This window comes from Corvus kubaryi, unplaced genomic scaffold (assembly GCF_017639235.1).
Source record: "Corvus kubaryi isolate FWS band 111438036 unplaced genomic scaffold, C.kubaryi_AGA036_p1.0 70, whole genome shotgun sequence".
Lineage (NCBI taxonomy): Eukaryota > Metazoa > Chordata > Aves > Passeriformes > Corvidae > Corvus > Corvus kubaryi.
The window spans coordinates 2625023-2651663 of record NW_024582058.1 but is presented as its reverse complement, the minus strand read 5'-3'; the positions used below and the strand labels follow the sequence as shown (position 1 = coordinate 2651663).

Genomic DNA, 26641 nt, shown 5'->3' with positions numbered 1-26641 from the left:
CAAATAACCATTTCCAACTCCACCTTCCGGTCTCAAATGCAATCATTTTTGGAGAAGGAATGTATTTAGCATCCTCAGCAGCCCGCAGCACATCCTCCTCCTCTAAGTAACTGTACATTCCCCAAACCGAGCCCGAGTGGCAGCGGCCGCAGTGGGATGCTCCCCTGTGCACCTGGACGCAGCCGCCGGCAGCGCCGCTCCCAATTCCCCCCACCAGGGCAGATTTAATCCCCACCCATCTGGTCCCCACGGGGCTCCGCCGGCAGAGCCGCTTCCCACCCTCCCTGCGGGAGCTGCCTGACAGATGCACAGCGGGGGAAACGGAGCCTCCTCCTGCGATTATCTCCTGCTCCCTGGGAAGGATTTAGTTCATTGAGGCTGCTGCTGAGAGCGCTCAGTTTACACGAGCTCCGTGCTCCTGAGATACGAGCCGAGGGTGTGTGTTTGTTTTGAACTCGGGTCAGGTGAGCCCGCGGGGAATCATCCCGTGTGTCCTCAGGAAAAAGGCGCAAAGCCTGAAGGACCTCACAGGTTTTGGATGGTGACAAGATCTAGTTTAGCTGTCAGACTTACTCATCTGCCCCCCAGGATAAGGCTCCACGGGGGGGTTCTTTTAGCGCTGTATTCTCAGTCTTGAAATTAAAATACTGACTCTCACCCCGCCATCAGAAGCACACAGTACATCAGCCCACGTGCCCACAAATAAATACCTATACACGCACGTAACAGCACATACATGTAGGTACATACACTCATGCATGACTAGATACAGCTTGAATCAGCTTTCCCTAGCCTGACCCTGTAGCTTGGCTTCATTCAACATTTTCTCCAGTGCCAGAAGTGCATAAAGCCATTATGAAACCCCAAAATCAGAGATTCCCTATCACTTCATTCCAAGACACAGAGCTTCAAAAAAAAAGCCAAACTATTGTGACCCTCATGATTTCCCACTGTATGCTCACAGTGCAAAAATGAAAATGCAAGTTTTTCTCTGTTCCTCCCTAACATTGCCAAATTTTGTAACACTGCAAAGCCCCTTTCCTGTGGTGATGTCCCCTCCACCACAGGCAGGTATTTACAGCCAAACAGCCTCTCACATGGCTGAGCCCCACCAAAAGAGGAATGGGGGGGCCCTGTGAGCCCCAACACTGCCAAGGCACCTCTGCAGCAGGAGCTGCTCCTGCTGTGGCTCTGCAAAAGCAGCAATTCCCACGGCTGCTGTGTGCCTGGGTGCCTGCAAGCCCCTCCCGCGGAATTCATGTCTGATCAGCCATGAGCTGACACAGAAGTGCTTTTTTTCAGTGTCACCATTTTATCTATCTCCAAAAAAAACCCTTGCAGCCTTACTACCATCAACACTTTCAGCTGATAAATTTGGCTGATCTGGGCCCACGGGTTCAAAAGTTCTCCAAGGGAGGGATGAGGATATAAACAGAGCACTGAGCACTTAAGCCTCCTTAGGAAGTCAGGCTAAAAAGAGATATGACTTTCTAAAGTGCCATGATACAGTCTGGTAAGATGGTTTCAAGACATGGGTGCAGGGCAAGTAAGGGGATCACCACCTCTGTCTGAGCAGCAGTGAAGGAACCCTTTCACTACATAACCTGCACAGGGCTTGCAGAGGAGCACAATTAAAACATTTTAAGATGTGGGGAAAGGTGTCAGGCCGGGCTGCGGGGATCTCCACAACTTTAAATCAAGCAGGTTTAAACAGACTGGATCAATGGGTTGAGGACAACTGTGTGAGGTTCAACAAGGCCAAGTGCCAGGTCCTGCACCTGGGTCACAACAACCCCATGTGGCACTATGGGCTGGGGAAGAATGGCTGGAGAGCACCCAAGCACAAAGGGACCTGGGAGTGCAGCTTGATAGGCAGCTAGATATGAGCCCAGATGGGCAAAAAGGCCAAAGGAATCCTGGCCTCTCTCAAGAATAGTGTGGCCAGCAAGACTGGGAAGCGACTGTCCCCCTGTACTCAGCACTGGTGAGGTCACATCTCAAATCCTGTGCTCAGTTTTTGGGCTCCTCAATTCAGAAAAGACATGGAGGTGCTGGAGCAAGTGCAGAGAAGCAAAACCCTGGAGTAAGGTCTAGAAAACATCTCCTGTGATGAGGGGTCGAGGTAACTGTGGTTGTTTAGTCTGGGGAAGAAGGTGCTTGGGGAGGGGCCTCATTCCTCTCTACAGCTACCTAAACAGAGGTTGTAGTGAGGTAGCATCAGTCTCTCCTGCCACGTCTGACGAGAAAGGATGAGAAGAAATGGCATTATATTGTGCCAGGGGAGATTCAGATTAGACATTAGAAAAAATGTTTTCACTAGAACAGTGGTCAGGCATTGGAAGAAGTTGATGTGGTAGTTACTGCCTTTGGAAGTATTCAAGAAGCATCTGGGTATGTCTGGTGGTTAGGGTCTGATTATGGTGGTGTTAGGTGAATGTTTGGACTAGATGGGTGATCTCAAACGTCTCTTCCAACATTGATGATTCTGTGATTCTGTTAAGCCAGAAAATAGTAGGAAAAGTATTAAAAATTTTAAAAGGTGATTCTGTAGCCAAGAAGTTCCTATGGATTGAGAGAAGGCTCAAACACCCTCAACATGTTGGGGATGCCAAAATTCCAGACTTCTGCACTAAAGAGGAATATGCTTTGTTACCCTGCCAGTATTTTATATTCTTTCAGCATTGGAGACTTATTGATTTAGTAGCACCAGAGAGATGTTAAAACACAGAATAATACAGTCAAGCTCTGAGAAACCAATGTCCTGATGCACACTGTTTACCCCAGTCCCCTTGCACATGAGCAGCACTGTCCTCTCCATCAGGCTTGAGATCAGGTGCCCTGGGAGGGCTCCCTCTCTCCAGCAGGGCTGGGTGTTCTCAGCTTCAGCAGGGAGATGGCTCTCTGCTCTCCTCTTCCACACAGCACGGAGGGAACGAGATGAGAGCCATGGAATTAAGTGAAGGTAAACAGAGGATCCTGCTGGGGACCAAAGCTTTGACCTGGGAGATGTATCCCTGAGGTGGTGGTGCCTGATGAACCTTGGCTGGGTCTTCCTCAAAGCCTTCAGTTATCTCCTGGACAACTGAAACAGGCAATAACCCCCCAATTTCCACTGCGAAGATGAAGACCACTGCAATATGCGATGGCATTACCCAGTCCCCACCTGTACTCCATATAAGCCACAATAACCATCCATGCTGGCTTCAGGATGCAGCACCACTGGCATCTCATTTCCCTCCTCCTCCTGGTCTTATTTTGTTTATAGAACCAAGTTTGCACTCCCTGGTGCTATTTTTGCACTGTTCTATGACTCCTTCCTACCCAGTTATTCACATATTTACAGCCACCCCAAGATTACGTTAATGGTTTAAGTACCATGTTGAAACACAGTGAAAACAAACTGGAAGCTGGGCACGGAGCGTTGCCTGTTTTCCCCAAATTAGAGAACAATTCTCTACAATTACTATGTCCCCATCCCTGTTGTAATTAACACAGTGCAGTCAAAACCAGCTAATACAAATGGTGTTAAAAAGGTCTAATTTGTCTAAATAAGAGAGTCTATTAGTGAACAAATTACAAATTGCCCCTAGGAAACAAGACAACACAGGGGAAGTTGCTATAAAAGCATTTTCTGAAGACTTCAGATGTTACCAATCTCAGTTCAGCCCCAGCATCAGCTCCCAAGCAGAGACTGAGGATGGGTCTATCCATCCACAAATAATGTTGTGCTTGGCTCAGTCTGAAGTCTTGGTTTCCACCTGTCTCCCTTGCACTCCTACAGAAACAGAAACCTTTTCTTGTGAAATACTGACAGAAACAATGCAAATCAGGCAAAAAGTTTGGAGTTTTCCTCTGGGGGGAAAAAACCAAACAAGCCAAGGTAAAACCGAACCAAACCAAACATGGTCAGCTGGGAAAACGTCTGGGAACGCCAGGAAAAGCGACTGCTCTTAGAGAGTGCTGTGTGTCCCCAGGCTGCCAAGGAAGAGACAGCTAAGCAGTATTTGCAGAATTTTCCAGTTTTGGGGAAAGCTGGATTTCAAGCAAGTCCCTTTTTCTTGTAGGTGCATACTTAAAATAGGGCTAGTGCTTCCAGTGCCTCCCATTAAGGAAAGCATAAGACCATCCCAATGGAATTGATTTTTTAACAGCCGAGTCAGTGAAGCCATAATTATTGCAGCCCTCCTGGGCTGATAGCTACCAGCCATTTATAGGGCAGCAGGGAGATAAAAACAGCATTTACACATACATATAATCACTTTATTTCTCTATTAAATATTCATTTCCACAGGATTTACAGAGTCCCTGGGCAGCAGCCACTGCCCAGCGCCCGCTGTGCTGCTGGCAGCTCCCACATGGATGCTGTGGGCTTCACCCAGCACTTAACACTCCTCCTGCTTCTGCCTTCCTGAGCTTCCAGAAATACTTATTTTATTATTACTATCCTAGCTTTCTTCTTCTACCTGCACAGCGAACCCACTGGTGCTACGATTTTGCATTTCTTTATCCTGAATATCAAAAGTTTTAATGCTATTTTGGCTGTTTCTTAGCTTATGGTGCTCTTGGCCCCATGTTTCTTGGCTGTTGCCTTTCCAAGACCGCTCAGGACCAGTGACAAATGCCTAAATGCCAACTGCCACTCACCGTAATGACCACGTTTGTGCTTTTATGGAGAATGCAGGGTATGGCATCACATCCACACCAGTGGGAAAACCCCTTTAATTTCCAGGATGCCACCAGATACCTTTGCAGATGATATCTCACCAGATGATATCGCAGAAATCATGTTTGCCCCCAAATTGCTCTGATCCTTTTCTTTTTTCATAGGAACAAAAACAGACTTGCAGCTTTGGCCTAAATTAACTAAGTGGGATTTATACACAAGCTCAAGAACAAATAGTGATTTGCAGCACGTTGCTAAGCCAAACAGAGGGACATTATTCTCATTATAATAACAAGCTTCTTCAAAGCACAGGAGTCAAAGCAACCCTCGCCCCAGCATTTTGCAGCAGCTGGCTTTGCAGGGATAAATACAGCCTCGTGGGCAGTTCCATCTGCTAGCCCACCAGAAATGGCAACACTGGGAAAAAAAACCCATGAAAACTCCCCAAATCTATGTTTTACTCCAGAGATGACACATTCAGCTTCCCAGCTGGCTTCTAAGTCACTCAGCCTCCCAGATTTATGTGAAATAGCACTTGAAAATACTTTTTACCATTAGGTGGAGGGGGAGAGGGGACAAGACAGCAAAAGAAAGAGCATTTGCTCTGAGACTACTGAAAAGCTCAAAGTTTACTGCAAAGGGGTATAAAGAAACCTCACCAGGTTACACAGCAGAATATCCTGACAGCCTGAGAACAGTATTTTACACCAGAAGTCTCCTTCTCTGAATCCAGGCACTGGATGTGCAGCAGCTCAACACAAATGCCCGAGTCCCTGGTTAGGAGGTGGCTTCAGGTGAACTCAAGAAACATCTGCAGCTTGGTTTTACACCACTGACAAAGCCCATGAGAACACCAATCTCAGACTGCCACAGGACCCATGCGACTGAAGCACCCCACAGTCTTTACATACGATATTGTACAAGCGCCCAGTAAGCCTTTTTCTCCCTCTTCCCAAAACCAGGAGAATAATCAGAAATGAGGTCTTGAAGGAAAGAAATGTTTCTGGGATACAGTGAAATTAAAACAAAACCAACTGCAAAATCTCTACATACGTGTCTGGGTTCCCTGGAAACATCACTTTTGATTTCAACAGTTTTGGGGCAAGGTGCAGCCTGTGCAAACAAACTTTCTGCAAGCAGGCTAAAAGCAGCGGTTAAAGGTGGATGTTGCTGAGCTCTGCCCTCTGCAGTTGCAGCCTGGCTGCAAAGCATGAAAACATGCACATTAAACTCCCCAAACGTTAAGATAAGCAAATACTTATTTGCCACAACTCTGAAGTTACTGCCAAAACCTCTGAAGATCGCTCTGCTGAAAGCATGAAATCCCTCAACAGATCCTGGAACAACTCCGGTCGTTTTCTATAGCTGCTGCCCTTTTCCTATGAAAGCATAAATTCTCCCTTAATTGAATTTGACAATTGAAAAGTAAAGAGATTTAAAATAACAAATGGTTCCCCAGCTCTCCCTGCAGCAAGGTTAGAGACACTTAATTGAACTTTAGCTTAGCTGCCAAACCAGAAAACCAACAAATAAGAAAGCACTGGGAATACCTGTGTTTATTAAGTCAGTAACTCATCTTTCTCCAGGAACAGCTCTGCACTGTGAAACTTTTTTCCTCTTTTAATCGCAAAAAAAAATCAAGGAAAACACAAAAACTCTTTGGCACCACAAGAACTGTGGATGTACCTACAGAACTGGCCACAGCAGCCAGCAACAAAATGCCTCTGTAAAAATATCCAGGAGACCAGAGCACAACCTCCCTGTGTGATGGGGTATTCCACTTGGGCCATGTCCACATAAACTGGAAATGCAACACGTGCAAGCCAGAAGGCAACTTCAACCCCATATGTCACAGTTGATGGGATGGATCGTGGAACAGCTTTGGGGTCAGCCTTGGCACGATGATGTTAAAAACTGAGAAGGATGCACTAAAAATTACTGGTGGGAGAAAAATCTCTTTTAATGAGAAATGTGGAGCTCAATCTGTTCAGCTTGTCTGAGAGGTAACTTGATTATAGCGTAAAACCCCCTTCACAAAGGAAAACACAGCGCCAGAAAAAGGCTTTGTTATCTCTGCAGTAACAAATAAAAGAAATCACTGGCTGGAAGCTGAAGACAGGGAAAAGCCAACAAGGAAAGTATTTTTACAGCATGAATCATTAAACTCTCAAACAAGCTATGAAATAGAGCAGAAAACGCTTAAATTCTTGGAGATGCCGTGCGAAGCCTGGATCTCTTCCTGCAGAGCGAAGTGCAGTCAGACACTGCGTGCCCTGTGCTGAGATGAGCAGGTGGAAACAGAGCAGCTCATGGAACACCAGAGTGAGGACAAGGATGACTCAACAATCCCTTCTGGCTTGACTTTCTGAATCACTGTGAAGCCACTAACCCAGCATCTCACGTGGACGGGGAGCAGCACTTACATAGTGCAACTTGCTCAGCCACAAGGAAATGGAATAAATCTTCCTTTTGACAGCCAGTTTTGCAAGAAGTTTGGAAATATGAGTAGCATCAAGACATTCTGATTTTGTTTGAGGCTTTCAATGCTGCTGAAATTATAACAGATAATACAGAAGAGTGTGCAGACCCAGGTACCCTCACAAACCCCTCCTCACACTGTTGGCTTGGTCAGGCTTTTGTCAAGGCAGTGTTAAGGGCAGTTGATTGCAGCAATTTCCCTTCTTTGTTTTCCCATTTGCAAAGTAATTACTGAGGGATATTAAAACACATGAGGGAAAAAACATTGGCACTGAATTTTTTCTCCTCCAAAAATCAGATGATGTTTTCCCAGACAGGATCATAAAGAGCATCTCTTAAGCTACTTATTAATGTTTAAACATGTTTATTTCAAGTGATAGCAGTGCTCTTTGATAAATAATGATCCAGGTAAAATAAAAATAGCTAACAAAGGAAAACAAGATTGTTTGGCTCCTCTTCTGTCAAGCCGTTCTCAGAAGTCCAGCAATTAAAGGGGAACATATCCTTGCTGGAAAAGCTCAGCAAAGTTAACTTAACTCAGTTTTGAGTTAAGAAACCCTCGGAGCTCTGTCCTCCCCCCGGCCTTGGCACACGTGTTGCTTGGTAATTTGGGCAGCAGGTTTGCCACCAATGCCTGGCTGCAAAGGAACACTGATCTGCTGAGCCTTTCTTGGGAACAGCAGGGCCACACTCCGTGCTCAGCTCCAGCACTGCAGCACCAGGATCTATGTTTAGAGATTCCCTTTAAGAGCTCATTTTGTAAAATACTTGCTCATTATCACCAACTAACCAGTGATTAAATTATCATATACTTCCATCTCAGATCCTGGTCAGACAGGTTCCTTTGCCTGGTCTCTGAATTAAAGGGAGGTATTTTCCTACACTGGGCAGCAGCTTTATGGAACCAAGAAATCACATCGAGCTCTCAGAACGCACTGAAATCTATTTTTATCTTCCCTCAGCAAGTCTCAGCTCTAAAAGGTAGGTGGCTATCAGGTAACAGTAAAACAGTTTACCCAGTGTAGTTCATTCAAATTTTATGACAGAAACAAGGCACTTTGCGGAGGTGGCTTAAAGCTATGGATGCTTGTACTGAACTCCAGCAATGTTTGCAATGATTCAAAATGATTTAATGACACATCTGCTTTGGGTTTATGTTTTCTGAGCAGCAGGATGTTGGAGGAGCGAGTGTATCACACTCCTCTTGTACCTGGAGCCCCACTTCACAATTCCTATGCCAAGGGCAGGCTCAACCCTAGAGAGGCACAGGAGGGAGGGAAGAAGGGATGGATGGATGGAAGCTCTCCAACCCACCCACTGGCCCACAACGGGTTTTGTGGGAGCTCTGGGAACTCCAAGAGCATGGACTGCTGATGACAACCAGTAAGGAGGCAAATATATTAACATATAAATATATTAATATATCACAGTGGGGATTTCCAGAGAGCCCTACAAGAACCAGATCAACCAGAACTGAATCTCAGCAGAAGCTGGAAGTCCCCCTAAAGAAAGATCCTGCTGGTTCTGCCAGCACCCCACTGGTTCCCTTAAAGCTCTGAAACAGGGACCTTGCCCCTCCCCCTGCAAAGACCAAGATTCCAGCAGTAGGGCAAATGGTTTAGGAACAGGACTGTATGAAGATTTTGTCTGTAACCACTAACTCCAGTACCAAGTGGTGCAGGAAGGTTTTGTGGAGCACCTTGTCTTCTCCCCTGTCTATAAAGGGAGCCCATGTCCTGACACAGCCCCTCTGACACGTGTTTAAACTCAGCGCCCAAAGTAGGCAGTGTTAGTCCTGTCTAACTATTGCAGACGCTTGTGCTTTGCCTAAGGCTGATTTAAGCCCACTAAAGCCCTCAAACAAAGCTTGAAATACCATTGCTGCTGCACACAGGATTAATGCTGGTCCTTCTGCAGAGGGGTGAATGTCATTTGCAGAACTGTGTTAATTCCTGATTTGAATTTAGATGATGTTTTTAAATAAGAAACAAACCCAGAACATCTGCTGGGAATCTGTGACTTGGATAAACCTTACTAAGTCACTAAATACAAGTTACTATTGGAAAAGTGCTCAGACTGCAGTGCTGGCTGTATAAAATTAATAATAATAATAACAATAATAAAGGAAGATAGGAAGATCACTTCTAGAGAATAATGGTTTCAGACTATTATGGGCACAGCTGATGTATTCAGAATGGTACAACAGCATTAATAAGCTCTAGATCAGCGCACTTGATCAACAAAAGCTCCCTTTCTTCAGGAGAGGAGGAAGGAGGAAAGGAGGAGGCTCTACCTGGAGTTAGGAGAGGGAAGTCCCTGGGGCAGACTGGATCAGGACAGCAAGGGTAATGAGACAGCAAAATCCTGCTGCTGTTTCAGCCAGACTCTCTCAGTACTGATACTTGGTGTCATGCGCCCTCAGCAATTCCTCCTGCAGTCCTTGGGTGGTAACAGAGCTCAGGGAACACCAGATTCCCCAGAATTTTGGCATCCCTAACTTGCCAGCATCTTCAGACTAAGCCATCCCGCAGGGTGATTCTGCAGCCCCAAGTGAGTAGTAACTGGAGCAGTAACTCCAACAATACCCATCAGTGATGAGCAGTAATAGCAGCATCCTGCCACAGCTCCTGGCTGCCCCAGTAGCACCATCAGACCATGGGACTCTCTCACAGGTCCTGGGTTGTTCTGGATTTTTTTTTTTTTTAAGTGCAGGCAGCACTACATATTTATACTGGAGAAAAAAAAAGAAACCAGATGATTTCATACCATCTTATATTGATTACATCTATTCCAAAACAACATGAAACCTTCACAATCATACTTTTCCTTGCACTGAAACGATGAATCTCCAACAAATCTCCCTAAACCAGTGCTGTGTTAAAATAAAAGACAGTTCTACATTTATCTGGAAGGTGGTGGTGGGAAAATCTCTGAAGAGTGGAAAGGAAGTTTGGAATCTTAAACAGGATTAGCACCCAGCCCACATCTTTACATCGCTCAAAGCACAAGGAAGGCTTTCCAGAGAGAGAAAGCAGCAGCTGCACCAAAGAATTAAATTTAAAATACATTTACTTTCAAAGTGGGCGAAAAATGTCTCTTAACTCCTAATCTTTCATACTGAGGACTTGAGTAAAATGGATGTTCTTTCCTTTTAAAAAGTCATGCAGTTCAATGTGATCCTTCCTTGCAGCAGGCTGCATCTGTTTTAAATGTTTGCTTTCAAAATGTGAAACCACTCCCTCCTCCCCCTTAATTTTATCTAGAATAATGAATACTCCATTTGCTTAAACATATCCTGAATAGATGAGCCTCAGAAAACTCAATGTTAATGTGGGACAGTCTTCTGCATCCTTTGGGATACATCACATTTGGAAAATGCCACAGAGGGATTCGGTAGCTACAGTCCACCCAGCAGCAGCAGTATAAGGAGGGAGAGGAGCCTGCAGGCAGAATTTAGGGCTGACATGTGATTTGGGCTGTTTTCCATGTTTCCTGCTCATCCACCACAGTAAAATTCTCTGAAATGCTCAAAACATAGATGAGTGAAGAAGTTCAGAGCAGAAGAGACTCAAGCAGAATCCTGGGGCAGATCAAGCCTTGCCAAGGAAGGGCAGCATACCCTAAGGAAACTGGGGCCAAGCTTCTGTCTTGGAAAATGCAAATTAATACAGGGAAGTGTTAAGAGCAGGAAAGAAGGCAAGTCAGAAAGCATATCTCAGGGCAACATTACTTCTGGGGGTGGAAGCTGTAAAATTCTGCAATTTCAAAGAAAAGAATTTAGCGAGATTTCTAAAAAGAGACAGTCTTTTGCAAATCCCACTGAAGAGGGGTACATGGAAATAGTACAGCAGACAAAGGTTGAATAGATACCTATTTTTAGACAAATGGCAGACCACCCCAAACCCCAGAGATGATCAGGAATGTTGAAGAGCAGCTTACTGCTACAACTGGCTACAGATAAAGAAGTACCGCCCAACGTTTTCAGAGGAAAGATTAACAACACTGTGATCATACAGAAACACACAGCAGGGACAGAGCTGGCTGTCAAAGACAACTCAGAGCTGGAGAGGTAAGTGAGCTAATGGTACCAGCATAACCCCAGTGAGTTGCAACATCATTCCCAATTCCAGGCAGCACGGCAGAGACGTGCCAGCTCAGCCGGCTGAGCAGCGGCTGTGATCCGATCCACCAGCTCCTCTGCTCTTCCTTCATGGACAGCAGGACAGAAAACCCCAATGACTCCCTGTGACTGAGTGATCATCTTGATGGCCTGTGGCTGTAGTGCCTGAACTTTCTGACACTGGAAGTGACTGAAGCTCAGACAAAATTGCTTTTAAAATGTCAATTTAAATTCAGTGCTGGGAAACACAAAGCCACTCCTAGGGCAGGGATAGCAATGTTCACTCTGCAAACACAACAATCCTTCAAATAACTTGGAGATCAGGAAAGAAGTCTTGAAAGCCGTATGAACAGTTCCCTGTAAACATCAGCCTTATGTTCTGCAATAATTAAGATGAAAATATAAAAATAAGAAGTGTTATGAGATGGAAAGGGAGAACAAAACCAGCAAATAACCGGATGATTCAGACGCGCTGAACCCTCGGCCAAGGGTCAGGCTCAGGCTGCGCCTCCCTGGGGCTTTGCTGCAGCTTGTTTAGCTGTACCAGCAACTTTTCTATTGGCCAGGTGCCTTATCCTTGTACATAACTGTAAGGCTTGCACAGAGAGTAATAACAGGCAGGCATTCTGTGGAGAATGAAATACGGATGATCCCAGTGCCATTGGGTGGAGCACAGAATGACAGAGGAGGGCACTCCCAAGCGGGGGCACAGATGTCACAGAGAGGGTTGCTGGTGTGGGAAGACAGGAGGGGGGCACAGGACAGTCCTGGACACACCCAAAAAAATCTCACCAACAGCCACAGAAATGCAGACATTGACAAAACCAGTTTAGGGCTAACAGAATTAGGAGCAAGTATCTGATGCATTTAAGATGCTCCATGTACAAAAAAGACAGCTACAATGTGCAGACACTGACTTTAAGAAAGAACATGTAAAAGCATGCTGGAAAACATATTTATTATCCCAAGTGGATCTTAAAGTAGAGTGGAAGAAACCACCAACCTCCACCTCCTGCTTCTGCCAGCAGGAAAAATAAAAGCCTCCATCAGCATCATACCCCTCCTGAAGGCAGCATAGGACACAGATGACTCACTGACTTTTTTCTGTAGATGTTTTTAATATTAAGAGCAATCAGGAAGTAGTAATGCTTTATTGCAGAAAAGGCATTTTTGCATTTATAGAAGGGTCAGTAAGGCTAAAGGGAGCTTTGAGTGGACAGTGAGGTGGATTGAGAACTGACTGAACAGCAGAACCCAGAGGATGGTAATCAGTGGCACAGGGTCTAGGTTGGAGGCCTGTCACTAATGGTGTCCCCCAGGGTCCTATACTGGGCCCACTATTCTTTAACTTCTTCATCAGTGACTTGGATAAGGGGTAGATGACTGACCCCTACTCCATGCTGGTTTCTCCCAGGGAGCAGGGGAAGGGTGAGAAAAGAAAGGCATGGATATTGGGATTTTAGGTGTTTAGCAACAACTTATTGTGAAGAGCTCTTCTGCAGCAGGACTTTCTATTTTCCTTTTCTTTTTCTATAAAAAGTAGAGTTAGGCTAACAATAACCACTTCAAGTGCAACACTACACTAGTTAGACTAGACTTACAAAACATTTAGATTCCTCCACAAGCTCAGATGGCATCAAGGGTGATGGCCTAAGCAGCAGAAGAGCTGCAAGTCTGGAGATTTCCTTATTTTTCTAAGAAGGACACAAACCTCATTCCCTGCACTTCACTTTCATTGGTCACAAGGAAAAAAACTGCACTGAGTGCAAGAAGAGATACTGAAACAAAAGAGAATACAATTTCTTAACCCCCAAACCATGACTGACTGCACAGGGAGCCATCAGGGATGAGAGGCAGACTGCCAGTGTGCCGAGAATGAAGTTCTCTTTCAGGAGGGTATTTGCAATAGCACTCAAGGACTGAAGCTGGGAGATTAGCTGGCTATTTTATGTAAGAAAGATTGCTTGAATAATCAGTTTTTCTGATGTTGCCATGTCTTTTCATTTATTAGTGTGCAGCATAATTGCTTCTTGTAAAGCTGAATGACTTTAAATTAGATGGAAAGATGGTCATTGCAAAGATAATTTTGAACATTCCCTTTCAAAGTTGTAGGTTTAAAAATATTAGTTGAAATGCAACAGAATAATTAATCTGGCAGCAGTCACTTAATTTGTCCCTTTTTTTTTTTTGTTTCTTCCTTGCTACATGCTTTTAAGTTACCCCAGTATGTTCATCCATGGAAAATGAATAGCAGGGAAATAAATATATTTATCTAATCAACCCCGTACTGGAGCTGAAAGCCTCCAGTACAGTCTAAACTGGTGATTAAGTCCAGATTACATTAAAACAAATTTGCCATGTCACTCCTAATACTTCCACTTGGCAATGACCCAAATATTTTTGTTTTGATCGTCTCTCCAAACACAGACCAATGTCAGACTCACCCTGGCTGGAGGGGCTTCTGTGCTCATGGGTTGCAGGAGGATCAGGGCAGGTTGCTCGGGCCTTTGTCCGGCTGCGGCTTCAGAACGTCCGGGGGGAGGCACAGGATCCGTTCTTCACCCACCTACAAACTTTCTACATGTAAGTGCTATTCATAACATTTCTGAGAGTCATGGTTTGATGACTGCAGCAATCAAAATGACTTTTTCTCACGAAGCTGATTCAGCTGAGCTTTATCATCGAGCATTTCTCCTCTCTCTGTTTTACCCCTTTCCAAAATTCCTTGCTGTCCCTAGCTCTTCTCTCCCTACCAAAAGGGTTCCCATCTTCCTGAAAGCACCTACCACCCTGACTTCAGGAATTTTGCAGTTGGTATTTACATACCAGGGTACTCAGCAGTGCTTTTTATCTGGAAATGCAAAGCCACTCTCGTTTTAGCAGAGGCCCTGCAGAGCCTGAGGGATGCACCCAGCCAGGAACAGGGAGAAAGCTGCCACAAAAAGGATGGAGGAAGCAAAGAGAAGAGACTCCTGCATGCCACCTTTGATCGGCAAAGAACTTCCATCCACTTGAAAACTTAAGGAGGGTTCGGGGTCATTTCTTCTTCCCCCAGTGTGCTCTGCTTTCAGCCCGCAGATGATGAGAGCACTGCTGACGAAGGTGACGCATCGGGGAGAGGAGATTTTAGTAACTGGGGCGGAGGAGAAGCAGCAGCAAGTGGTGAGAGGGGGAGGAAAGGGAGCCTATATAAAGCAGCAAAATTCAAAAACATTAGAAGAGAAAAACATTAGAGAGAAATGTAAGAGAAAAGTTCGGGGAATTTTGGAACTGCCAGGTACATCATAGAAGCAAACTGAGACCCAGCCAGACATTGAATCAACACTCATCCCATCAACCTCATGGATGAAACTCAAAACCAAGATGTGTCCATCCCACCATCCTTCTCAAATGTATGAGAGAATTTTCAGGCCCTCGTCCCACTATCCAGTGGTCTCCTGAGGTCCGAAATTCAAGAAAAGTGTTTGGAGAACTGGGGTCAATACAGAGTTACAAGATAATGCACTGGGTGTCCCCAGCCAAGTACCAAGCTCTACTACAGCTTCTGCTTTTCAAACTGCACCAAAAGAACTAAAACATCAACACATCTTCCAGCACGGCTTTCAGAAACCTGAAAAAGGGGAAAGACTTAACTGTGGGAGCTGATAGATCCAGGAGCCCTTCCTGTAAGAACACTCTGTGGTCTGGGGACTCCTGCCTTGCCCAGCCAAAGCACTCACAGTTTGCACCAGCAGGTAATGAGACATAATAAATGCAGAAACAACTGCTGTTCAGTCATGTGTATGAAACAACACACATAATTAGAGCTGCCTATATATGCAAAGGCACAAAATTAAAAGTCAGCAACTTCCAGTGCTACTTTTGATTTTGGCAGGTTTCACTTTCCTACCTGGCATCCTTACAATGTCTTTGGTAAAAGCTAAGATAACAGTCTCGATCATCGAGCACTTGTTTTTTGTAAACACTCATGTGCGTACATCAGATAAATAATCCAGTACCTGCTGAACATTTACTCTCTCTGTGACTGTGCAGGGAATTTTCTCAAGTCCTGCAGGGCCCTCAGTCCCTGCCCCTGGACCTGCATCCCACTCACCCCAGAGCCTGCTACATGCTGGCTCATTGTTCGTGCTAGCGGCTTGTTTTCTCAGCCATTCACACACAGCTTGCTTCCAAGGCTGGCTTTTCCTGGCACAGAGCCCCAAAATGTCTTCCCAAACACATACACTACTGCTAGGAAAGCCATCATGACAGATAATAGCGCTCATGCCAAGTACAAATCATCTTTAACTCTTAAGTTTGTTTTCTGCAATTTTGAAACATAACCAACCACAGGTTCCCAATGTCTGCCTTTGCGAGGGAAAGGCGTGGGGGGAATCTCTTGGATTCATTAAGGCACAAATGTACACACCTCTGTTTAAATCAATTTGACTATTTATGCTAAGCTAGACAGGTTCCTCCTTTGATGGGTTACCCTCTCACCTGTCCCACAGTCAAATCTTTTGGCTGTCCCAAAGTCAAATCTACATTAGCTTTCTGTTTTCACTGTCAGCATTCTGCAGTGAATTCTCCCAAAAGCTATGCCATCCATCCCAAACTTCAACCTAACTCAGATACCCTCAGTCCAGGCACAACTGACTTTGCATACCATTTCCTGAGAACCCCCTTCTCTGGAGCAGTACAGGTCTAATGGGAATCAATACTCTACAACACTTTAGGAAAAGTACAAGCTACTCTGAACTCTTAATTAACCCAAAAGACTCACTATCCAAATCCCCTCCTCCCAGGCTCCCTCACCAAGGGACCTGCTCCTCATCATACACCAAAGACCGGCTGCTCACTTGCAAATTCAGAGCTATCAACTTCTACAGGAATCTGACCTGAACTGAAGTCCCCCCTGACTAAGAGATGGAGAGCAATTTTAAAACACATGTGATTACAAATGCCAGTAAAAGCTAAATTCCCATTCCCACATAAAACTCCCATTTCACTTAAAATAACTGGGGAAAAGGGCATGGCTTTTACATGGCCTCACTACAGACAGTAGCAAAGATTTACTAGCAGAGGACAGTAGTGAAGTCTTCTCCTTCTAAAATTTTATTGCTCTTACATAATATGCTATCATGCATTTACTAGCACGCTGTGAAGCGCTGTCATAAATATTTAAACAGTGATGACTAAGTAAGAGAGCTGTCGGTGGCTCCTGCGTTTCTGGTTTTCTCTGCTCGTTCCCTTGGGCCCACAGTGAGGGAAGAACTGATGTGCAGAAAATAAAAGTGCTACATGTGAACCAAACCAGATGCATGTACCTGGTGTCCAGCAAAGCAAAGGGGACTTCAACTTGTTACTAAAAGGTCTTTCTCCACCAGGGCTTCTTCTGTCATGACGGCCAAGCTCGTCACCAGCGAGGCTCCCCTCCCCACACGCTCGCCTGACTGCATTAGTTATTACATTTGATAGCTTTATAGCATTATTTGAAGCTTGCTATTTACCCAGTTACACAAGGCCCAGCAGCTTAGAGCCCGCTCTCTGCCTGGGCTGCAAATCTCTGCAACTACCTCCAAAATAGTCCAGATTTTATGACCCATTAGGCTTAATGATAAATCCTTGGATTTATGTTCTGGGCTAGCAAGCGATGAGGATCAAGGGCTAAGCTTTGATTTATCTGCAGGCCAAGGGAGATGGTTATTTCTATAATTTTATTTTTCTCATCATTTGCCATAATGACTGCAATGCTTTGCTATGACATCATGACAATTTTTACTGTTATCTGCATCAAAATCAATACTGTACTTGGTCCTTTCACAGCGCTGGCTCTGGTATTTCCTCTCCCAGCAGGATGGGAACACTGCTGGAGCAGTTTTCCATCCCCTGCCCAGCAGCAAAGCCTGCTACGGATGCTAACTTCAGAACCTCCTGGTGCATGAAAGGCAATGGTTTTCAACTTGCAAATACTGCTGGAGGTGGGGCAATGGTCTGGGAATGAAGACTGTTCTGCTTTGAACCAGTTTGGTACATTTGTGGTGCTTTACATGCAATGCCAGTGGTGCCTGGAGTTGAGATAAATTTTGCTTCATTGTGCTTTAAATCCAGAACCATGAAAGAGTAGCCAATACTTTGGAGAGATGCTACTCTCAGCAGGTCCAGTAACTGCATTGATTACAAACCTCCTGTTTTAACAGTTTCTCTGAAAACCCCAGGCTTCTGGAACCTGGGAAATGCAAGAAAACCTCCAATTTCCTCTCCAAATCTACTTTAAAAGAAATAAAGAGAAAATTAAATGCCCTGTGTTATAGGCAAAGTCTTGAGAAATGGCCTATAAGGACCACAAATGTTCATGCAGCTCTGAGTTTCACACTTGCCTGGCTTTAATATGCTTATCACAAGGGCAGGCACCGCACTTTTTAGAGCGGGCCCAAGGCTGGTTACTGGTTTCAGCAAGGACAGGTGGGTGCACCATGGAATGACAGGGAGAGAGACTGGAAAAAGGCTAAAGAATACCATGATACTACAAGGCTAATCGCACCTCCAAGTTATTTTCTTCAAAGATTATTACATCCTTTTGACCATGTTGTACAGATACACTAGGACTACTTGAGTAATACTAAGAAAGGACAGAAAAAGTAAACATTAAAGGGCAAATTTTGAGCAGCTCAAATTTACAGAGTGAAGCAGATGCCTCATATAATAAAGGGAACTTGTCAGGGAAATGGAGCATTATCCAATATCTGTCTTGATTGACAGCTTGACAGTCTTTCACCCTTTTAAAAAAAAAAGTCTTTAAAAAGCATTAGTTAGCAATTATCACCAATTTTCCTATTAAGGAAATTTTCCATGGAAAAATAGCTAGTTTAATTTCTAGCTAAATCAGGACAGTTGACTGTTTTTCTTCCTCACACAGAATTGGAAATTGAAGGGAAATAGTGAGATGCTGTCAGATCAGTACCAGAGCGAAGTAAACAGGAAAGGAATAAAAATGGCAAAAGCTTTGGAACAAAACCCCACAAAACCCCTTTAATCCTCAGCTGAAGATCTCTCACAAGAAGCAGCATCAGGTTGTTGTGCAAAAAAAATTGCAACAACAAAATACTGTGGACCAAGTCCTACCAGATGCTGAGGAAAAAGTCAAAAACGCTCCTTCAAACAGAAGTTTGTTATAAATGTGAGCCACAGAGGTACCAGGTTTTTCCCATTACACACACAGTACTAGGGATCCATTGCACTGATGAGGTCCAAATTCAGACTGGATTGTCCAAGAAGAAAGAAGCCCTGGCTTTAACTTGAGTTCATGAGAAGAGAAGGCATCTGGGTGACCTAATTGGGACCTTCCAGTACCTGAAGGAAGCCTATAAAAAAGATGAAAAGAGACTATTTACAAGGGTATGAAGTGAGAGGACAAGGGGAATGGCTTCAAACCGAGTAGGTTTAGATTAACTGTTAGGAAGAAATTCTTTACTGTGAGGGTGGTGAGGCATTGGCACAGGTTGCACAGAGAAGTTATGGATACCCCATCCCTGGACGTGTTAAAGACCAGGCTGGATAAGGGCTCTATCCCAGGGCCCTGAGCAACCTGGGATAGTGGAAGTTGTCCCTGCCCACAGCAGGGGAGTTGGAACAAGTTGATCTTTAAGGTCCCTTCCAGTCCAGGTCATTCTGTGAGTCTACTGCACTATTCATTACAGCAAACATTTCTCCTGGAAGGTAGCAGGCCTGCTGACAGGCAACACATTCCATATTCCTCTCCCCAAAAAGAAGAAAAAACATCCACTTATTGTTAGCCTGTTAAGAGACTGTAAGTCACTTTTCAGCTAGCAATGCTTCTGAACTAGTGTTTAAATTATTTACCTCATGCCTTGTACTTCTTAAGTACTCAAAAAGCCCTATGTAGTCTCCCTGTGAATCTTGACAGTGCTAAGAGTTGGTCCTCAAAGAGACTGGATAGAGAAAGCACTGATGTGGGATGGATGTTGCATTTTCAGTAGTTTCAGTACTGTATCTCTAATATAACAGAAAATGAGAGACATGCTCGAGTCCCTCATAAAAGCCCTGCCTCAGTAAAGCACTTTCCTTGCTTTCCAGGACCAAGACTCAACTCCTGTCTCCACCCAAGTGAAGGCTTCTTCTGTCTTACCCCTAGGAATAAAGCCTCCGCGGCATTCAGGCACATGGTTTTGCACGTGTTTCCCCAGGCAGTCTTTAGGGTATGTATTACACCATCTGCTTTAAACCGAGCCCTGTCATCAATACTCTGTTTTGGCAGGAGAGCTACTGGCAAAAACCACTTTCCTTCATTGCCAACCCCTCCCTGACTTCCAGTAGGACAGGGCTCTTTCCATCCAACCACATGATTGTAATAACAGACATCCATACATAGGATTTTTCTAATTTGTTTGCATTTCTACTTCTCATCCTTCATTTACTGTCCTAAAAATGTCAGAACAGAGAGCAGAACTTAAAAGGCCATCACCACCTGCAAGCATTGTAGCAACACTAAACTATTTTGGCAGCCAGGCCTTTCTCAGCACATGCTGATGGGGCCTATATCCCTCATGCTGGGAAGATGCAACGCAGTTCCCAGCTTTTGGCTGCTTCATTTCAAGCTCCTACATAATAACGGGAGCACCCTTTTTATTTCCTAGGTTTCCTAGAGCAGCCAATGGCTTAGATTACAGTCATTGCCTTGGCACTGGAGCACTTTCCAGTATCACACTAAGATTCATGTTTCCAACATAAAATCCCTGATAATGCTGCTTCCCCAAACCCTGTGGCACATCCCATGACATGGATGGTGCCTCTCACCCAGCCACCCCACTGACAGCATCATGCTCCACAAACTTCTTTAACATTCCAGGCTCAACTGCAGCTCAGCCATGGAATTCTCCACCCTTTGATTATTTTTTCCGTGTGACAAAAAGCTTAAATAAGAAGAAGGTCTGTTCTTTGGAAGGGAGGAGTTCAGTGTGTGCAACACAGACAAATTCACGTACCATTATTCTTTCCCGCATGCTTCAAAATCTGGGATAGAGGCACAGCTCAGGGTGCATTTACTTTGTTCTCATCTCACTCTCAGGGAAACCTTCCTACTTCTTCAGCCTAGAAAATCACCCTTTACTGTAAAACACAAAACCAAATACCCTCCAAATCCAAGTGAGAAATGCTACAAATCTGTTGCCTTTGGGTCTTTACACGCAAGTGAGAGACAAGTTTAATACATGCAAACCCAGGTTTCTGAGGTCTTGGCAGGATTTGGTTGAAAAAGTAAATGATTTAAACATTCTGACAGTTTACCTGCATTTCATGAAGTGTCCTGTAACGACCCTTTTGAACTATACCTCGTTTCTGTGTCCTTCAGTTGTATCTTAAGAGTCCTTCTGTGAGTAGTGTATAAAAGATGCGTCAAAAATCTTTTACATTTATTTCTTTACATGGCCCAAACAAACAACATGGCATTAAGAATTGTTTTCAAAATCCTGTAAAGTACTAAAAGCCTCCTGAGACGGATCAAGCCTCTCCAGCTCAGAGAGTTCTGCACCTTCGGAAAAAAATTAAACTAAACACCTAAGGTGCTTTTCAAAAGCAATTATCATAATCCCTGCTGTTACCCAGAGGGAAGCAGTGGCACACAGAGGTTAAATAACTTCTTGGAGGTGGCTCAGTGAGCAGCACAGCTGGGATTAGAGCCATCGTGCCTCCTGACTCCCAGCTCCAGGCTCAGCCCAGCACCTTAAATAGCTGCAGTGCAAGTCATTAGCTCAGTCCTCTGAGCATGCATCTAGCTTGGGGAATGGGAAAGCTGGAGTTTAACTTAATAATACAAAACTTTCTATAGAGAATCCCCAGAAAGAAGCCTTAAATTTTAACAGCTCTGACCTGACCAACCCGTATGAGGGAGGAGGGAAAAGCCGCTGGGCAGATTTTACTGCCACCAGTTTGGGATGAGTGAATTACTCACATGCAGCAGAGCGTGTCATAATAAAAGGTTTATAGGGGCTATCACCAGGATCATTCTTATGGCATTTATTCATTCCAGTTTTCATTTGCTGGCATTTCTTTTGTCCTCCCCTTTGTCATCAGGATTCTCTCCACCCTTCCCTTCCTAACTTCTAAAAAAAACAACAACATTTCTGCTGAGAGCGGTTTAGTGACATGGCACATTTTTATTTACATTGTTATTTTGCATTTCTGTGTACTTCTACAGGGATAGCTGACACATGTGGTTTTCCCCCATCAGAGGGGACTGTGTATGTCTACTTCCACTATTCCCTTGCCTACAGCTACAGTATCTCTTTTATTTCTTTAGCTGCCTCCAGCAGGGAACAATAAATCTAAAACACAGTCAAAAAAAGGACAGTCAGAAAAAGGAAAAAATCTCTGGTGCTATTTTTAGCATCTAAGTTCTTTGGCTTAACCTATTTTTGGAAGAGCATCTTTGTTCAGCAAATTCAGAACTCCCAGCCCTGTGACACCGGGGCAGCGTGTCCCGCTGCAGGCAGAGCCGTTTGCTGGCGACAACCTCTAACGGCAGAGCAAAGCCAGGAGAGCCCAGAAGGAAAATGATGGGAGACAGGACTTCACTTCAACTCTCCATCACTTTGTGCCTCTGAGCAAGTCACACCACCCCTCTCCAGTGCGCTCTGGCCATGCTCAAGCCGGCACATGGCATATGCACAAACAGGATGGGTGCACCCTGTGCCGTGGGCTCCACAGGGTGAAAATAAGGCTCGCTACCTGCCCTCACAGCTTCCAGCCCTTCCAGGACCCCAGTTTTGGTGGTTCATTAAGTGTAAATATTAACTGGTATCTACAACTCATGTTTTAGTCAAAGCTTTGCTTAGGAGATACGGAAGGTCGCAAATGGGAAACAGCAGGCCTGAAGAGCTAAACTTGATTCACGTATTTCTGGTTTGGTTTCAAAAGATATTCAAGCTCTGTATCTGGAGACAGTTATTACCTTTGTACTTCCACCAGCTGCACCTTCCAAAAGTGGCAGCATTCTCACATGGCCCAGGGGTAAAAAAAAAAGTTGGAAAAGATGCAAAATAGCTGAGTTGGTATGTTGTGGCTGGCTCTGCCTGATGCAACGGGAGCACACATTTCTCACATCACTGCACTCACAGGCACCACTCGGAAAGGGATAATCTTGGAGCCCTATAAGGCATAAGACTTGGTTTAAAGCTGGAATTTTGTGCCAGGGCTTTCAACAGGCATGGCTGAACCACAAGAGAACCAAACACTGCAGCTGGTTTTAGACCAGAAGCCTTGGCCACAGTCCTGCCCTTTGAGTTGCTTCTCTCCGGGGAAAAAAGCAAAAAGGGCAGAAGGAAACATTTAATTGCAAAGAAAATACTTCATTTTCTTTGTCACAGGGACAGCCCTCCAAAGGCAACATTGAGTCCTTCTGGGCTCGGTGACATGCAGGCTGAAACGCCAGCACTAGCAGCCAGGTCCCCAGTGAATCTCTGTGGCCTAATGGATTAAAGGCTTAATTAGAGTTACCTGAACATTAAATACCACTAAAGTGCTCTGAAATTTACTCCAAATGGGTGTGTGGGGAGTTGCCTTTTAAACGGGCTCAGAACTAACTGGGATTCTGTGCACAGTTGTTAATGGTTTTGAATCATTCCGCTTTTCAGCTTTTCCCTGATAATAAAGCCAATACAGCTGTGCATCAGGCAGTGCTCTGGCACACCTCATCACCAATCACAGCTGAATTTAATGGGGGGAAATTATCTTAAATATATCAAGCTCTGTATCTAGAGACAAGGCAGGTACTCTATGAAGCTCCTACTGAGCAAGACACAAACCTGTATCAGACACTGGAGAAGCTACAAGGGAAGATGCAACTAAAACCAAGGCTCTATTGGTCATGTCATCCATTTTTTAAGCAAATAGTTGTTTAAAACACATTTCAGGCTTCAAACAGCTATTGAGGACAGCAAGACTCTATGTTTAAGAGAACAGAATTAATGGTAAAATTAAAGAGTATAACTGGAAGATGGTAGAAAGTGTAGGCCCTACAGGTGTGAGGGTATCAACCACCTGAAGTCTCCATCATCCTTTCTCTAGTTTCACCTGGCTGCAATCACACACCATTCCATCCTGACAACACAGGTTTTGCCCAGCTTTCACCAAAACCTGGAGAAACCTGGCCAAACCCTGCAGCAGATCCAACAAACCAACTCCACTGACTTCAGCAAGGAGCAAAGCAGAGACAGCCCCAAAAACGCTTCCAGGATGGTCAACACAGCACCATGAGTCAGCAACGCTAATGCCAGGAGCAGAATATCCCGAGGAGGTATTTAAAAGAGAGGTTTTGTTTGAGATTTATGATTCTGAACCTCTTCAGCTGTTGTACCCACACACACCTGTTGGCAGTTTCAGCACATGCCACACGACAGACTTGTGTTTGTAGCTTTTGCAAAGTAAACCAGTAAAACCATAGTTTATGTATTTGAACAAGTAGATGCCAAACACTTCAGATTCCTAATTGGAGCACCTTCAAAGCAGTAAATGGATTTAGGTGTCAAATGTGAGGGTGATCAGAGAGGAGAAGCAGAGATGCAGGCACTCTTCTGTTCTGTCTTTCCTGTTCTTTTTTCCATACATCCCTGAAATAGCTAACACCTGTACCCCAACAGATCTGTGCCAGCATCACCTCTTGGGCTTCTGCCACATGAGCTGGAGTTCTCCGTGATCTCAGCTTTAAACCCAAACTGCATGCCCCAGCTGATGTCAATGAGATCAGTACGTCTCCCCTATTTCAGCAGCAAATCTGGGGTCAGAGGCAACACCAGTGAGATAAAGCAAAATTCAGACTTGTGAGTACCTACCACAAGAAGTTTGTTCCCAGCTGACTGACAGCAGGAGCTGACGCTGGGGAGCAAATTTCTTACACAGCATTGTACTTCCCAAATTGGCAAATAATAACTGGGAAGTAAAACGTTTTGCAGGAACTTTGCTTGTTACGCACTTCCATCTTATAATCAGCCACTGGGATGCCGAGAACTCACTGAAAGTCAAACACTGACTTACTGTGACTATTCACGATGGATGAAGACGTCCAGGAAAAAAAAACCCAACCCAAACAGAAAAGCCACTGGGAAGCAAAGAGAGGTGCCAAAGTAATAAGGGAATCAAACGAGCAATGGGATTTGCTAGGTCTGGCTCCACAGGGGGATGCCAAGGGAATTTGCTGATGACTCGTAACAGGGCTCTCCACAACAGGCCTGCTGGGGTCTCTCTGTGGCACCGCTTCCCGGTGCGGAATGACTCCTGAGCCGCTCAGCTAGGCACGGTTCAGCAGTCGCTCCAGCTGAGGACACACACACGCCGTGACTGGTGAGCCCTCGCTTCCTCAGAGTGAGGCTGAAACACTACAGAGGTGTGTAACAGCACCCAGAGCTCCTGCACCACGGGGAGGTGGGACTACGGCAGACTGGTCTCAAATCATCTGATGAAAATTAATTTCAGCTAGAAATCATGGTCTCACTGAGATCAAAACCATTTGGAAAGATGTTTGAAGCAGGAGAAAGGAAAAAGTTTAGCTTCAGCACTCTCAACATGAGAGTCTTTCCTTTGATTAAAACAATGCTTTTACTCAATTTATCTCAAATTAATGCATTTGATAGCATAAATACACAATTCCACACTGAACAAAGACCTTTCATCAACCTAAAACGACCTACAGCCAAAAAAAAGTGACTAAAACACAGAAATAGACAATAAGAATAAAGTGAATCACAATAAGTAACTCCCAAAGCTTTACCTGGCACAGCAGCAGCTCCGAAACCAGTGCCCTGTCCCAGGCAGCCAGGTCCCTCATTCCCACCTGAAAATCAGGAGAGCAGCTGCTCACCACGGGGGGATCAACACATTTGTAATCCCCACGTAGTAGAAACAGCAACGCATCAGCAGGAAAAAATGAGCAACGCAAAGGACCATTCTGTGAACCTCAAACTGAAGCAGAGGAGCTTCTACAGCTTCTCAGTCTCGCTCCTGGGGGTGCAGACAGCAAGGGAGCCCAAGAGCGGCACTACATCCACTCGCCTCCTCAGTGAACAGCCGGAGCCATCCCCCAACACCTCCAGATGCACCTCCACATGACAAGAGCTCTGTCCCCGGCAGTGGCAGCGATGCTCACAGCCACCAACACCGGCTGTCACAGCGGGCAGGGGAGCACGGCCCCCTGCTGCAGCCCTGAGCAGGTTATTGGAAGTCTCACGGTACAATAAAGGCAATAAATTTGGAGCAATGATTCCTTAAGTGCTGTCTGGGCAGCGGGGACCACCGAGATCTAACACAGGTACCAACTCATTTCCTTCATTTTGCAAATGCTAAAGCATATAAAAATTTTTTTAAATGAAAGGGAAAGGCTACTAGCAGAGTAGTCTCGCTGCTGGCCCCTCTCAAGTTGGTGGGAATTTTATCCTTACTGGCAAAGACAGCGCATTAGATCTAAAACTGAATATTTTTGGGGAAAAAAAAATCCATTGTTTCTTTATGTTAGCAGAGGGCTGGTACGTAACAAAGAGGAAGAAAGGCAGCCCGCGTGCTTCTGGCGGGTTGGTAAAAAATTCTCAAGGTCTGATCGATACCATGAAAAAAACACCTCTCCTGGCCTGAGGCTGGAGCGTTATTCAAGCACGGCAGTCACTGTGCAGCTCATTTTCTTTAGCTACGATGATCCGACGCTCATGAACACAGAAAGAAGAGCGGAGTCGATTGCAGGCATTTCTAACCCTTTATGAGAGGGAAGAAAAAAAAAAAAAAAAAGAGGGAGCAGAGGTATAGAGGCGCGTGTAGGAGCATTTCCAGGAGCGGCTGTACGGCTCTCTGGGCACCTGCTTCCTGAGGGAAACCCAAAAGCACATCATATTCACGGAAAGTTGGGAGCAACTTCTGGGGGGGGAAACGACAAAAGGCAAAATGTCTCTTAAAAAAAAAAGAAAGAAAAGAAAAGAAAAAAAGAAAAGAAAAGCCATTGTTGTGGGAACCCCCTGCTAGCTATCTGAAGCAAAACCACCTACGGCGACCCTCAGGAGAGGAACCCCGGAGCCCCCGGCTGCCCTACGCCAGCCGCCCCTGGCAGCGCCCACGGCTGTGCCCGCTCCGCACAGGTGCGGACCGGGATGCCCGGGCCGTGCCTTTGTCTCCGGGCACCGGCCGCTGCCAGGACGCACAGACAGCCGGCCGCCCGGGCCGGCGGGCAGCGCCGCGGCCCCGCAAGGTCGAGCGTCCGCCCGGGCAGGGGCAGCCGCCGCCCGCTTTCCCCGGGCGGATCCCCGCGCCCCCGGCCCCGCCGCCCCTACCTCGGCCGCCGCCGTCACGCCGCCCCCAGCGCCATGTTCCGGCTACATCCGGGCCGCAGCTCCGCTCCGCTCGGC

General features: G+C 45.4%; 1 protein-coding gene across 7 annotated transcripts in view; it reads right to left on the bottom strand.

Moving 5' to 3' along the window:
- Positions 1–26641, bottom strand: part of PAK5 (p21 (RAC1) activated kinase 5) — a 162736-nt gene that overhangs the window by 60389 nt on the left and 75706 nt on the right. Inside the window, exons 1-2 of one of the 7 annotated variants that reach the window (XM_042049302.1) lie at positions 26567–26641; positions 13706–13827 (exon numbers count right to left, since the gene is read on the bottom strand). The exons of 4 other annotated variants lie outside the window; for them this stretch is intronic. The gene's annotated coding sequence lies outside the window, so the exon portion shown is untranslated. Of the gene's footprint in view, positions 1–13705; positions 13828–25023; positions 25087–26566 lie in introns of all 7 variants that reach the window. 2 more of the 7 variants (XM_042049304.1, XM_042049301.1) reach the window with 2 other exon arrangements.